Raw genomic sequence first — 14,839 nt, 5'->3', positions numbered from 1 at the left:
AAATTTAAACTCTTCAGTAACCTATATAAATCTAACTGCAGAGATTTTTAGAGGGTCACTAATTTATGAAAGCAGAAGTTAATTGATGCGAATATTTATGAAAAATTAGTAAGAATCACAATCTAAATACATAAAATCTGAAGAGGTATTTGGGTGCTTTTTTTTTTTTTTTTTTCCTGCAGTATTTTTATTCTTGCATGGCTGAATAAGAGAAAAGATTTAGTAGTGTAACCAACAACTGATGACATGAAAGAGCAGAGCTTAATTCCAGCCTCAGACTTAGTTTTCCTCCAGGACATTTGGCAAAATCCTAACTAAGCACCTGAAACTTTCTGGAGTTCAGTCATTTGTCTCTGTGACTCAGTTCCTGTTTGCAAAACAAATTTAATTGCACTTCCTTACTCTACAGGATTGTTGTGACAATATGTACATTAAAGATTGAGGACAACAGGGACTGTATGAACACAGTCAACACCCAGTGGTGTTGACTGCATACTGATGAGGCTGTAAGCTTTGCAGCCCGAATCCTGCTAGCTATATCCTTCAGTCCAGAGAAGTCTGCTGAGCTCCAGCACAGGGAGGTACCACACACACTTGCTTTCTCTTTCCTCAGCACGTTTGGCACTATCTGAACATGTATATTTAGCATTTCTGCTTAGGACTCTTAACATGTCTTGACACTTTCGAGAAAGTCAAGAATAGTGCAGGCTCTCCTTCTTGACATCTGGCCTTTGGTGTTTTTATTCCTTTCTCTAATACAGCAAAGGACAAAAATTCTTAGAAAACACGACAAGTGCCCTGTAGGCCAATTCTTTGACAGACTGTGCTATGTCAATAAGAAGTACAATGTGGATGACTTTAACTCCAAGAAGTAATAGGGATGAAGAAATGTGGCTCATATTATGTTAGCTGAAGGGAATCTTAATGTGTCAGCCCTAAACAGCAGCATAGACATTACCTACATATTAGATACAGGACAGAAAACAAAATTTGTTAGTCTAGTGAGCCACCTGGTCAATGACCCTGCACCATTTCTGAGTCTGCCTTGGTACAGCACCTGAAAACACCACCCAGCTTACCCAAAGTACAGAAAGGCTTCTGTAGAATAAGAAACATGCTAAATAGTAAATAAATATTTTTATTTTCTTTTTTCTTTCCCTTTTTTTTTTTTTTTTTTTTTTTTTACTGTCTACTAAGATTGCTACTGGCACTGTATCTTATTAGCCCCAGGGCCTGAAGCCCAAAGCCCAGTGGGTGTTAAAAGTCTGTTATTGTGTTATTTATTCAGGAGCTGCAAACTGGATGAACAAGGGAATACGTTAAGATTTATTCTGGTAGGCTGAGAATTTTAAAGAAATGATGTTTTACTGAATATATGGATTTTAAGTGACTATATTAGAACTTTCATTTAAGCGTTTCCTAAAATCTTACCATGATATTATTAACAACATAGAAACTTTGGAAACTGAAAATACAGACATAAAAAAATTATTTGTTACAAAAAAGGGCCTTGCTCGTCTCTTGGGAAACTGAATATTCTAATGTCTGTTTATACCAGCAGAAATAAATTGTATTTGGTAAACATAATGTTAGTCATTTTCAAATATGAAAAGATGTGTGAGCTTTTTTTTTGTTTTGTTTGTTTGTTTGTTTGTTTCAAAGACTTTGCATTGCACATTGAATTTATTTGAGTTAAACTGAATTTTAGCATAGTAAGACTTTGGCTCTCAACAGAAATTCCCTTTCACATATGCATGTGTTTTTTTTTTTTTTTTCTTCCGTTTCTTTACTTCAGCTTTCTTTATGCCTGCCTTCCTTCTTTTTTTTTTTTTTCTTTTTTTTTTTCTTTTTTTCCTCCCTCTTTCTTTCATTATTCTTTTTTTTTTTTTTTTTTTTTTTGTTTGTTTGTTTGTTTGTTTTTCTCTCTCTCTTCCTTTTTTTTTGTTTGTTTTGTTTTGTTTTGTTTGGGAAGTTTAGCATGAAGGTGTTACCTACTTTTCAAAATGTATCTAATTGTCAATGAGACAGATTGAAATATCAACATGAACTGTCTAAAATGTCTGAAATGTCTAAAATCAAAGTTTCTGAGTCATAATTTCTAAATTACACTGACCAAATAAGTTTTGTACTGAATTAACCTTTGGATGAAAGCTTCATTTCCATTTCTCATGACAAGCTTTGAGATGTGTTTTTGTTTCCAAATCATGGAAAGAAAAAATAAAAAAAGGATCATATATCGCATCGCTTCTCACTGTATGTGGGCAGAAATGACTGTTGTGCAAGCCTGTTAGGAAAAAGCAGGTTTCAAATGATTTCAGAAACTAGCAGTTATTTCAGAAATGGTGGGAAATTGTCAGAATAACATAAAGGACAAAAATAAAATGTAAAGAATTGAGTGGCTTCTTGCTGTAGAAATGACTTCTTGTTTTTCCATTTGAAAAAAATCATCATATTTTATTAAAGTGGTTAAGGCTCTGAGATATTTACTTGACACAGCAGTCAACAACACAAAATGTGCACTGTAGAATATTGTGTCCATAAGTCCCACAGTGTGATCATCATGTTAGATAAAAATAAATAAATAAATTTCACCATTATTGCAGACAACTAAATATAATAAATTTCTTAGGAAAAACAAACAAGATGACACTAGGAGAAAGGGATAGATAGATAGATAGATAGATAGATAGACAGACAGACATGCATACATACATACATACATACATATGAAACTTTAGCTTGTATCTCATTTTAGATACTTGTCCTTATCCTGTTATGCTATCTACCAAATTCCATGCTTCACTTTTTAGCCGCTATTATCATTCAAGTTGTAAATGCCAAGCCAGCTAATCTCAGTAGTACCATTAGCTACTCAATTTATATATAAAAGAAGGATATCTGTAATTAAGTAAAGCCAGTTTAAAGAGTTATTTAAGCTGTCATATTCCTGTATAAACCATCATGAAAAGTAGGTCATGTCTTAAATATATTAAAATAAAACCATTGAGATTACTCTTTCTTTTAATTTTTTTTGTGTTTATTGTAAAACAAATAATCAAATTAACATTTTAAATAAATTAATTTTTTTTTTTCTGTAAGCACAGTTTGACAATTTAGGCTGAATTAGATCTCTACTTCATCTTCATACCAAATTTGTAAGGTTATTTTCCCACACTCTTTTCTTAAAAAAAAAAAAAAATAATAATAATAATAAAGAAATTATGTCCAGTTCTATCCACCTGATTAATATAGCGCAGTTGTATAGTGCAGCCAAGGGAGAGATGGATTAATATGTCAGCTAAAACTGACAGTGGGATGACTAGTAACCTGCTTGATATAATTCCATAGGGTTTCAGGCCTTCTAGGTGAATGCTTATAGCCAGAAAACTTGTTTTTAAGTAGATATGCAATTGATGAAGTAACTTTTATTCAGATACTGATACAAAAATCCTAGTAGTTGAGATAGGAAAAATGGTGTTTCCTTAAATAATGTTAATTTTTCCCTTAAACAGTTATTAAATCATTTTTTTTTGTTTGTTTGTTTTGTTTGTTTGTTTGTTTGTTTCCTATCTTATTCCAGGAACAAACTGTTTTTAGGTGTTTTTTTAGAAAAGATAGAATTTTAAAAATAAAAGGATTGGCAATATAAAATGTATTGATCATAATTCACATAACAAGGCACTTAATTTTTAAAGCTAATTGGTATATAGAGAAAACAGGGAAATAAAACGTAGTGGAATCAGATACAAAATGTCTATAGGAGTAGGCACTTGGTAGCATTTACCAAACATCCAAGCAGGTTATATTATAAATGCAGGTTCTCTCAATAGCAATGATGTGTCGAGTGAGGTTTGTAAAATCTCCCTTTTTCTTTCCAAATAAGGATGAATTATGGCCTAGAGTGTCCTGTCCAGGTGTTAAATGTCTCAGGATGTGTCTGAGATCTAGCCCCTCAGGTGGGAAGACTGGGTCATGTCATATGAGAATCTGTTTCATAGAAGTGCTTTGCCCATCTTTGCTTCATAGTCTGGATTTGAGTCAGGCAGCTGGCTCTCTAGGAAAGAAAATGAAGTACAAGAGGGAGCTGGTTCAAATTCAAAACTTTGCCCTTTAAGGCAATATGAAAGCATCAGCAAGCAAAGCCACTGCAGGCCACTCTTCAGGGTTTTCCTGCATAGGAAACATAGGTATGTTGTTGTTTCATTCTAGTGCTTTGGGTGAAAATCAGTTCTTGTGTGTACTACTTCAATAAGGTTTGTGTTATTTTATTTATTTATTTATTTATTGTTTAAAGAAGCTATGCATAGTAGCTAATATAACATAAATAAGTAAAAATTCTTTGAGATAATTATTTCAAATGTACAACTAAATGTGAAAAATCTCAATTGCATTGAGTCCAAATGCATTCCAAACAAGTGTTACAAATATAAACACAAAGTGTATGTTGCAGATATAACTTCATGGCACTAATTGTTACAGCAAAATAATATCCAGAATTTAAACTAAAATTTTGCAAGTATTCTGGTCAATGCCTTCTGCCTATTTTCAAACACTGACTCTTCTATCAGTACCCTCATTGCACTGTCTAAACAACTGTTTGATCGTTCATTCAGAGAATGACCTTCAGTAGCTTAGAAGAATATTAGCAGTTAAAGCTTATTTTTAATGGTATGAGACATAAATTCCATTCAAAATGAAACAACAGTTGTTTTTCTTCTACAAGTTTAATTTCTGAAAGGCACAAATATGCCACCTGTGGTGTTCTGAAAGACTGGTCATACAGAACTATCAAGAAATTCAGCTTTTCTGCTTAAATAACTGTATAACAGGAGATAGATCTCAAATGAATTCAGCACCCACCATCACGTAGGTGCCTAGAGTGCTTTGTCAGTGTCATAGCTGCAGGTGGTAATGGAGAGCTGTATCTCTGCCACCCAGGGAAAGGCATGAGGTACTCTGATGTACTGACAGATCTGGAGTTCCTAACAGGAAGAAAGGCAGTGTAGTGCTGACAAAAATCGCCCCTGAGGAGTTGATGGGTTCCTTGGCAGGCAGCACCTTACCAGGAACTGCCTGGGAACACAGAGGCCACACATCTCCTTATCACGTTGATTTAATGCTTATGTCTGATAGAGGATACAGTACTGAACATCTGCAAGCAGAGGAAGATTGTATGAAGACAGACATTGCCCATTAAATTACACTTGGCCTCTTTTCACGTGGTGTCCCAAGGCTCCTTATGTAACCATGAAGGCTTGGAGCCTTGGTAAATTTCCAGCCATGACTGTGAACAAAACAAAACTTGATTTGTTTTAGATTGTTCATCAGAGTACAGGGTTCTGGCTTTCCTACTGAGATCTAAGGTGTTCAACCTGGGGAAATCATTTCTTAAAGATTCAGCTGGAGTGAATCATCTGACTGAACCTAAATGTGTATAACATTTCATTTTGTCTTAGTTAAGACACCCTAACACACAATGGAACACTAGTAATTTGGAGTGTTTGAGCAAGGAAAGAATGTTGGATAGTGCAAAAAATATTAATCCATAAATGCCTTATATTTCTCAGGCATGATTTTATCTAGAACTCCAGAAAAACACTTAGAGCAAGTGATAAATGAAACCAAATTTTTTGATGAAAAAATATTATACTCTAATTGAATTTAATTTTAATGTTTAGAATTTCAGAATGCACAATACCTTTTTCATATCTGTTAAGTCTGCTACAATAATCTATAACACCAGTGTGTATTGTTCTTTGCTAAAATCCCTTGGATGCTTAAAAACCTAGCTGGAAAAGATATATTCTATTACATTTTGTAGCATTTTCCCATAGTATCTGACAGCAGTTGTAGAGAATGTTAGGAAGCACTAACCCTGGCCAAGACATTCATTGAAGAAATTTTTTCTTGATTTAACATACACAAGAAAATGGTAAAACTGAGATTATAGTTCAGAAAAGACTAAGCTCTCAGAGAACTCTTCTTTAGCCACCAGATAGACAAACACTCCATTATTAACAGAATGCTTAACTGTATAACACATTAATATCAGTTTTGTAGGACATACAAACAAAATTGTCATGCATACTTAAACAGGAAATTATTTGTGAAAAATGTAGGTCCTGATGGGAAGCCAGTGGGCTAGACCATTCACTTCAACAAGCTTTTGTTTGTTTCTTAAACCTTTGAAACTAAGGAGAACTGAATTTCCTTCTTTAATATGGAAAGAGTATGCAACAGATGCCAGAATCAGTACATTAATAGTGCACAGCGCTTCAGCACCCTGAAGTACTGTGCACTGTAAACTAGTAATGGATAAAAGCTTTCAGAAGATAGCTGTATGGTTTTGACAATTATTACAAAGATTCCTAAAATATATTAGTTATGGTTTATTCTTCACTACATTGTTCATAAAGTTAGCTCAAGGTCAATACTATGTGTGCTTTGCCCGTCTTTGAACACTCCTAACAAACCTAAATCTTGCTTGCTTCTGTCCCCTTTCCACCAGCTGCAGAGTCCCAACAGACCACTAGATTATAATAAATCAGTAGTGGTTTAATCTGATTTTACTATCTAACTCTCACCTTCAGAAAGCTTTCCTTAACTGTCTGTAAAATCCCTCGTCTCTCACGCTCATACAGCATTTTTATGGCATGGAACTGCCAGCATGTCTCAGTGTTTCTTCCATGACTGTTTGCTGGTTCAGTTTCAGCCTGGTGTTGTTCATTTTTCAGACTCTCAGCCTGGCGCTTGACCTCACACTGTGGTGACAGGTCCAAAGTACCAGTCTCCACACTCGATGCAAATGCAGTGGTGGAAGACATCAAGCTGATGAGAGCTGGAAGGGCTATGGTAAGGGGAAGACTTGTTTACCAGAGGCTGGATTACTCAGGCTCTAACATGAATGTCATAAAGATGCCACCCATCTGAAATGTCCTGTCCAGTATGAAATATATGTTCACTTTGATGCTTAGACCTTCAAACACAATCCCACAATGATCTATCCTGCCATGTAAGCTTTAAGGCTGAACTTCAATTTGTTTTCCACAGAAAAATGAAAACATGACATTGTCCTGACAGAACTTCCTGAAGTACATGCAACCATCCTTGTGCCTGAATACCTGACCATTTACAGGAAGTGTTGATTGGTTTGAGGTAGTGACAAGGTAAGTGAGGAAATTTTTTAATGCATAATTATATTTTTTCTAATGCATACTTTCTATTTCATAGAGAATGAAGAAATTTTGTGTATCTTTTTTCATTCCTCAGCATTGTTTCTATTCCTTAAACTACTCTGATATACCATCTAATTTCATTTTGAGAGTAAAGCAATAGCATTTTTGTCAGTTACCCACACTTTCCCTTTTTGTTACCACTCATAAACCCTGAACACCTGGGATTGCTAAAAGCTTCCCCTTGCTCCACTGACGCATTTGTGAATGTCTATCTTTTCCTCTTAATTATTGTTTGGGGGAAGTAAATGTATATCTGGGGCCAATATGGAGATTATTCATAGTATTCTGGTTAAACAGCTTCAGTGGTTCCTCTGGGTAGAAGTTTACAGGAGTGTCTTTTAAATTTTTATAATTTCTTTTTTTTTTTTTTTTTTTGTACAGTCTTTTTTTTCCATTCATCAGACTCTCTAATGTAGTAATCTACCTTCATGTTTATAACAGACTTCTTTGTTGCATATAATGAAGTAGATAGTAAACAAGTATTACTAAAAGCTTTTTAAAATGTGCAAATACATAGAAATGTATATATATATACTTTTTTATTGTAGAAAATATTTGTTAGGTTTAATGTTTCCCTAAGAACTGATAGTGCTGAATACCATTAATATTTTATATATCAAATATTTTTATTTATTCAACTGCACTAGTTGACCCAAAGCATTAATTAATGAAAATCATTTCCATTACAGTCTACAAGCAATTCCTTAAAAGCTGCACTATAACATGCTTTAAAGATATATGTGTTTTTCATGGTTCAATTATTGTCATGGCAAATATCCAGACTGGTGAATAAAGACAATAAAATACCCTATAAGAAGTTAGAGGCCCCTGAACACTTTTATTATACTGTACACACTGGAATCAATGAAAGTTTTTAGGTACTATAGTCTGGGAAGCCATCTGGTTTGTTCTATTCTGAACAAAGAAAGCCATTTTTATATTCGTACTTTTTCCCTTATTGGAGGGGAGTACTTATGCTTCTGTAGCTAAGACTGTGTCAGCACTTCCTTTATTAAACCCATTATAAGAACCAAAAGAGAGACTGGAGAGTTTTGAAGTATCTACAGGTGGGTGAGAGGGAGGTGTGAGAACAGAGCAGCTGGGGACCTTCTTGCTGGTCCAGCTGTGCACGTTAACCCAGCTGAACTTCACAAACAGTGATCTCATTGGAGCATCTGTGAACGAATTTCACAAATGTAATTAAAATATCTAGCTAGTACTGGGTACAGAGATCACTGAAAGAGCAGGAGTCTATCCGTTCAGGTAACTGGTCATGCTTTAGAGACTAGTTCACATCTCCAAGTGAGATCACCCTCACTAGGGGCAGGGAGGAGTTGCTGGGCAGGGTCTGGGGACAGACGTGGGAGAAGGGGATGGAGCTGTCTGCAGAACAGAGCTTGGAGTCTATCTTGGAATATCATGTGGCCTGGTGTCCCTCCTTCTCCTACACTGTGGCTTGGCCTGTAGCAGGGCAGCAGTGAGGCAGGTCTTCAGGCCTGGCAGTGTCCCAGGCATATCCACAGTCTGTCACCCTGCAGGCAGGGAACACTTGGCTACACTGTGGCTCTATGCTGGTGCCTGGCAATTACTAATACCTGGCAGTGTTGGAGCCTGGCAATTACTGGTACTTGGCTGTGTTGGTACAAAATAGCAGAAGACAGGGAGAATTCCAATGGCATTTTGAAACTCTGAAGTGAAACTTTCCAACCCTGACATACAGGCAATAGAGTCTCATGAAGTTCTCTTACTGATTTCTGCTACTTCTATGATTTCCATGGGGCTGTTTTTAAACCATTAACCAGACTGAGCATTACTCCGTGTGAAATTTAACACCTCTACGCTGTCTTTGCCATACTTGAAGAATCTTTTTTTTTTTTTTTTTTTTCAGGATTTAATTGAAATTTTACTTCAGAGGCTTCTAGAGCCAGGATCTACTGAAATGGAAGGTAGCTGACAAAGCTGTCGTGGTTTAATAAGATTGCTTCACCACATTCCAGAAATATTAATGCATCCAACCATAATTCAAACTGTTCCTGTTTGTCCAAGAGCTGGGAATATCGTGATACAGCTTTGTCACCACATACATCAATGACACAGCAAATTTCTGTTCAGTAGAAAATGGCTTTCACAAGATATATCACATTATTCTTGCAGTTCTTTCCACCCATCAGCATTATCCTGGAGGAATAAATAAGTGGTGTGATTTACATTTTTCATATACTGGGTTTGGAGATATCTAGTATCATTCACTTCAGCTAAAGACTATGTACTCTAAGGCATGTTTCTGCCCTGATGAATCACTCCAAAATGTTATGATCTGTTTATCTGGATTCTGGAAGATAAGTCACTCTGCTCTGATCTTCCCAGGTTAGGTTCTGAATGATGATGTAATTCATGTTTATGAAATTGCTTGCAAATAGTTAGCATGGAAGTTCAACTTAATCTCCATATTTGTGTAGTTTTTAGGAAACTTATTTTCAGACACATGGATATTTTATTTTATTACATTTACTCATCTTGATTTCTCCTGTGACCAAAAAATTCTTCCCCCAGCTGCTTTGTTCTTAATTTTAAGTGAGCAATTACTTCATGATATGTTACTTTTGTAGTATAAGCTATTCCCAGAACAGGAGAAACAGACAGGGTGTGCCCAGGATATCTCCAAATTCTACTCTCATTGTTTTTATCTGTTTTTCATGCTGCAATTTCTTTTACGGTATTAGTCTTAGCAGGGTGGTTGCAATGTGATTTTCACAAATTAGATTTTCCTTTCCCAATTATGTTGTACTCTATTTATGGTTGTTCCACTAAAATTTAACTTCTAATGTTGTTTTTGTAGGCTTGACAATTCCCTTGTCTTTCTGTTTCTCATGAAAAATGCAGAAATTCAGCTGCAGCTCTTTATAGTGTCCATTAAATTCTTTAATAGATTCTTGTGCAGTCTTAGAAAGATAGTCACTAATGAGGTATGATTGCCATATCTTGGCTGAGTACTTAAAAAAACACTGACCTGTTCATTATAAAATCTAATTTGAAAAGATGTGGCATTTATATCTTATTTAGAAAACTCATACTTCAACTGGGGAAAAAAAAAAAAAAAAAATCTTACATAAACCTAGTATTGCACTTGTAAATAATTTATGAATGAGAATTCCATGGAAGGAAGAAGTTGTTTATAAAAACTACAAAATTCACTATGCTTTCTCAGATATTTCTGGTCTCACAAAAATGTGCAAAGTCATGCCATTCAGGAAGCTTCAATTAAGTAATTTATTTATGCAAATGTTGAATGTAGTAAGTTAATTAGAACAGCAATGGGTGTTTGCTAGAGATTCCAAGTTTGGCAGGCTAATCACTCTACTCTGGCATGCTGCATGTCATTTGTCCCTTAGGCTTCCCATAAAAATGAGTCAAAACTCCTCATAAAAATGAAAGATTGCTTCAAAATCAGGAGCTATGTCCTGAAAATGTTCTAAATAGGATTTGGTGGGTTTGAGGGAATGGATTTGCAACAGATGCTGAGACCCAAGAGAGAGGAAGTGAAGATGAAATTAATAAATTCTCCATCCAAATTGCATTTTCAGGTAGGGTATGACTCAAGATTCAGACCTGTCCAGGTATGCACACAAGAGCCAGACTCACGCTTTTCAATATCATACTCAATCTATTGACACCCTCACAAAAAGGGCAAGGTAAATGTTCACCTGTAAAACAAAAAATAGAGAGAGAGAACAAACAAACAAACAAAAAAAAAAAAAAAAAAAAAAAGAAACAACAACAAAAACACCTTGAATTTGCCTTGTATTTACCTTGAATTTCATTGCTTTCCATTTCAAGAAGAAGATGATCCTAGATAAGTCTGGCAAAGAAAGTAAATCTGTCTGGTACTCCAACCACAGAAAACCAATGCTAATCATAGAATCATGGAATCATTAAGATTGGAAAAGACCTCCAAGATCATCTCATCCAACCATCACCTTACTACAAATATCACCCACTAAACCATGTCCCTAAGCACCATGTCCAGCATTTCCTTGAACACCCCCAGAAATGGTGACTTCACCACTTCTCTGGACAATCCATTTCAATGCCTGACTGCTCTTTCTGAGAAGAAATGTCTCCTAGTTTGTAACCTAAACCTCCCCTGGCATAACTTGAGGCCATTCCCTCTAGTCCTATCACTAGTTACCTGTGAGAAGATGCCAACCCCCTGCTCCTCAGCACTTCCTTCCAGGTAGATGTCAAAAGCTACATGCTTAAATATATTTGTACTTTCAGCTTCAAAGACTTGTCACCAACGTGATGCATATGATACAATTTTAGTCATATTTGTCATGTGGTGTAGAGGTAGAGTCAGTTAGTAGTATCTGAACTTTAATTCAAATATCAGTTGTTCTTTCTGATTATTATTTATACGTTGACTTACTTGAATTCTGAAGATGTTGACGGTCCATTTTTTTGTATTGCATAGCTCTTTCAGTTCAATCTTTTTTTTTTTTTTCCCCGATTGAGTAAAGTAGTTATATATGGTCCCTTATTATTATTTTTGTTAGCTTCTTTTACACTTGAAAGGATGAAAGAAATTCCACTTAATTACTCTGTTTTGGCGTGCGCTGTTGTGGACTGAGAACACACACTTCACACTGTCCTTCCGATAATTCTGACAGTACTGTCTGAAATAGTAAAATCATAGGTCAGAAATTTGGGAATATGTCACAATTCACATTGCACTATGACTGGAAAGTCAGTTAGCCTATTATGCATGTGTGTGTTTGTGTATGGTCCATATTAAAATAATTAATCCTCATGACATGTAACATAGGAGTGGCAAAGGCACAGAACTGCCAGCATAATATCCACAGAGCTGTAATGATGTTACAGTGAATTTACTGTGTTTTCATTGAATCATCCATGCCTTTAATGAAAATGGTAGGCGCTTTTTTTTTTTTTTTTTTTTTTTTCCTAAACTCTATTTAGTATTTATAGCTGCTTGGAGAGAAATTCATAGAGATGTATGCATGGAGGAGTAGTGATGTCCTTTAGTAGTACTTTAAAAAAAAATAATTTCAGAAGAACCCTCACAATTAGATCTTTAGCCCACTGGTAATTGCCTTGCAGTTCTGATAAGAAAATAGTTAAATGTCTCATATTACTGTGAAAATAAAAACTGATTTTATTTTTATTTTTTTTAAAGAACTAATACACACCTTTGTTTTTCTGGAATGTGCCTATTTCTTCACTATGTTCAGCCTTCAGGGTGGGCAATATGTTTTAGTCCTTCTGCTCTTTCTCCAGCTTTTCAGTTTCAATCCTTCAATTAAGTGAGAACAACATCGACTATTGTTCTCCCCCTCACATTTTTTCACATTAATACCGATTTGTTTTAATATCGGGAGATACTGAAGATTTTCTATTTATTACTGGTGAAATGGCTAGTCATCATTTCATCCCAGGGGAAGAATCACATATCCAACTGGAAGGAAAATATCACCTGTTAAAAGCAACTGGTGATTGATATTTTGATGGAATGTAGTAACAAAAGTGAGGATTATACCTTCAGTGACTTTTCTGAGAAATTTTAAAACTCTATATAAATCTCCTAATCCCACCAACAGCTCCATTTTTACAACTGCTACATGTTCTTATGTCAGCTTCTCCTGTCTGTGCTCTCAAAAAGACTGTGATAGCTGAAATAGAAGAGAAATCCCTTGCCAGTGCTCAGTATTTTCTCTAGCTGACAGTGAATACCTGCACAGAGACGTTCTGCAAGAAGCATTCGTTGCTGGGCAGCACCCCATTGGTAAGTGGCAGCAGAGCTACAGTGCAGGTGATAGAAAAGCCATCTAACTTAAGGTTTGCTGATGAACAGAAGTGTAAGAGCTTTGGATCCACAGAAGTGTCTGTGGCCAATTTCTCTGTTGTGGTTTTCCTTTTTTCATTATTTTTGACATTTCAGAGATGAGGCTTTGTTATATAACACAAGTCTATGGCAGTGGACCAGGAGAGATAAGAATTCACTGAGATATAGAACATACAGACTAAGAAAATGTGTGAAAAATTGAAATGACAAGGGTGGGTTGATAGCTTGTTGTTATTGAGCTATAGCACCTTGGTTGGAGAATTAGGTAGTTGGAGACAGAGTAAAATAAAATATGTGCTGACTATGCCTAGAGAGCAAAAGCTGAAATATTTAAACCTCCCAAATCACGGCTTATGATAGATAGATAGACCAATTTGACTTTAACACAGGAATGCTAGAGATAAAGTATGATATATTGCTGATGAAGTGTCATTTCAACATGTTATACTGGACTTGTATACATCAGTAAATAAAATAAAATGTCAAAAAGAAGTCCACACAACCACCAAGTAAAATATATCAATGCATAATCAAATATGAACATGTACTAGAAAACAATAAGAAGAGGAAAATGAACTTAACAGGAACTAGAAAATAAAGTATGCAAGGAAGAGCCTTTAATACTGACCTCATTTATTTGGAATTATTTTCTGCTAATATTTAAGCAATTTTATATGGATTATTTCCATTTACCCAAGCTACTCCTTTTATGTTGATTGTTTTTCCTATCATCTGAAGAATTAAAAGGGTCATATCTCAACTGTTCTTTGGCAGTTCAAACAGGATTTCTTGCCTTGTCTTTTACAAACTTGAGCAAAGATCCTATGTTTAGACCAATATAATTTTCCTTTTCTCACATAATCAGCCTGTTATACTAGCCTCATTGGAAGAGGTAGTGATGGAACCATCATTTCCCCTGATTTTCCACCCTTTTCATCACACTCCAGATATTAATAAAATCCCAGCTGTGCTCCAAAACATTTATTTTCTTCTACAAGCACAGGTCCTAAAATTAGAAATGATCCCTGGTAAAAAAAAAGGTTTCATCTGATGGGGGGGGGGGGGGGGGGGGAAGGCAAATTACAGTTAAAGTTACATCAATTGATTTTTAGGTATAATGAAATAAATTCAATCTAACTTCTATCAAGTTTCTCTAACAGCCTTATTCTTCCCATCAGTCTACCTGCAAGGAATGTTACATCAAAATGCCATTCTGTCCAAAGCAGACTTTTTCTAGTCTGCCAAACTCTGCACTTACTTTTGCAAATTAATTTCATTGGACATCAGATCATTACATAATAATCTTATGAAATAAATGTCATCACAATGTATTGTAAATAGATTGGGTTTCGCTAGATTCTGTGACCCTAAACAAAATCTGACTTTTTTTTTTTTCCTTACTGATAGTGTAGTTAATTCATCTAACAGTTTGGTTAACATATATCTCAAATAGAGTAAGGATTGTTACAAGACTGTACAATGTAATACTGAAAATGTCTGGACTCACAGACATTATGTACTTGTTAACACCAGAAATATTGTCACATTTCCTTCTGCTGGTGAAAACAAAAAGAACTTCTTTGGGTTGTGAGATGAGCATAACATTTGCAAATATTAATTTTAAAAAATGATAATTGTGGTTTTAAATGATAACATAAATTATACTAAATTTCAGTTTTTCCTCCCAACTGAAACAGAGAACAGGCACTCTTATACTAAATTATGAGGAAAACAACATTCAAAC

At 35.2% G+C, this 14,839-nt stretch overlaps 1 long non-coding RNA gene across 5 annotated transcripts in view; it reads left to right on the top strand.

Annotated features, from left to right (window-relative positions):
• The window catches only part of LOC110352516 (uncharacterized), a 33,273-nt gene that overhangs the window by 4,211 nt on the left and 14,223 nt on the right, over positions 1–14,839 (top strand). For 3 of the 5 annotated variants that reach the window (XR_011810949.1, XR_011810951.1, XR_011810950.1), the window contains exons 2-4: positions 6,735–6,852; positions 7,051–7,166; positions 9,124–9,181. This is a non-coding gene — a long non-coding RNA (uncharacterized lncRNA). The remainder of the gene's footprint in view (positions 1–6,734; positions 6,853–7,050; positions 7,167–9,123; positions 9,182–14,839) is intronic. The other 2 variants (XR_005267497.2, XR_011810952.1) reach the window with 1 other exon arrangement.

This window comes from Anas platyrhynchos, chromosome 8 (genome assembly GCF_047663525.1).
Source record: "Anas platyrhynchos isolate ZD024472 breed Pekin duck chromosome 8, IASCAAS_PekinDuck_T2T, whole genome shotgun sequence".
Lineage (NCBI taxonomy): Eukaryota > Metazoa > Chordata > Aves > Anseriformes > Anatidae > Anas > Anas platyrhynchos.
This window is presented reverse-complemented; position numbering and strand designations above follow the sequence as displayed.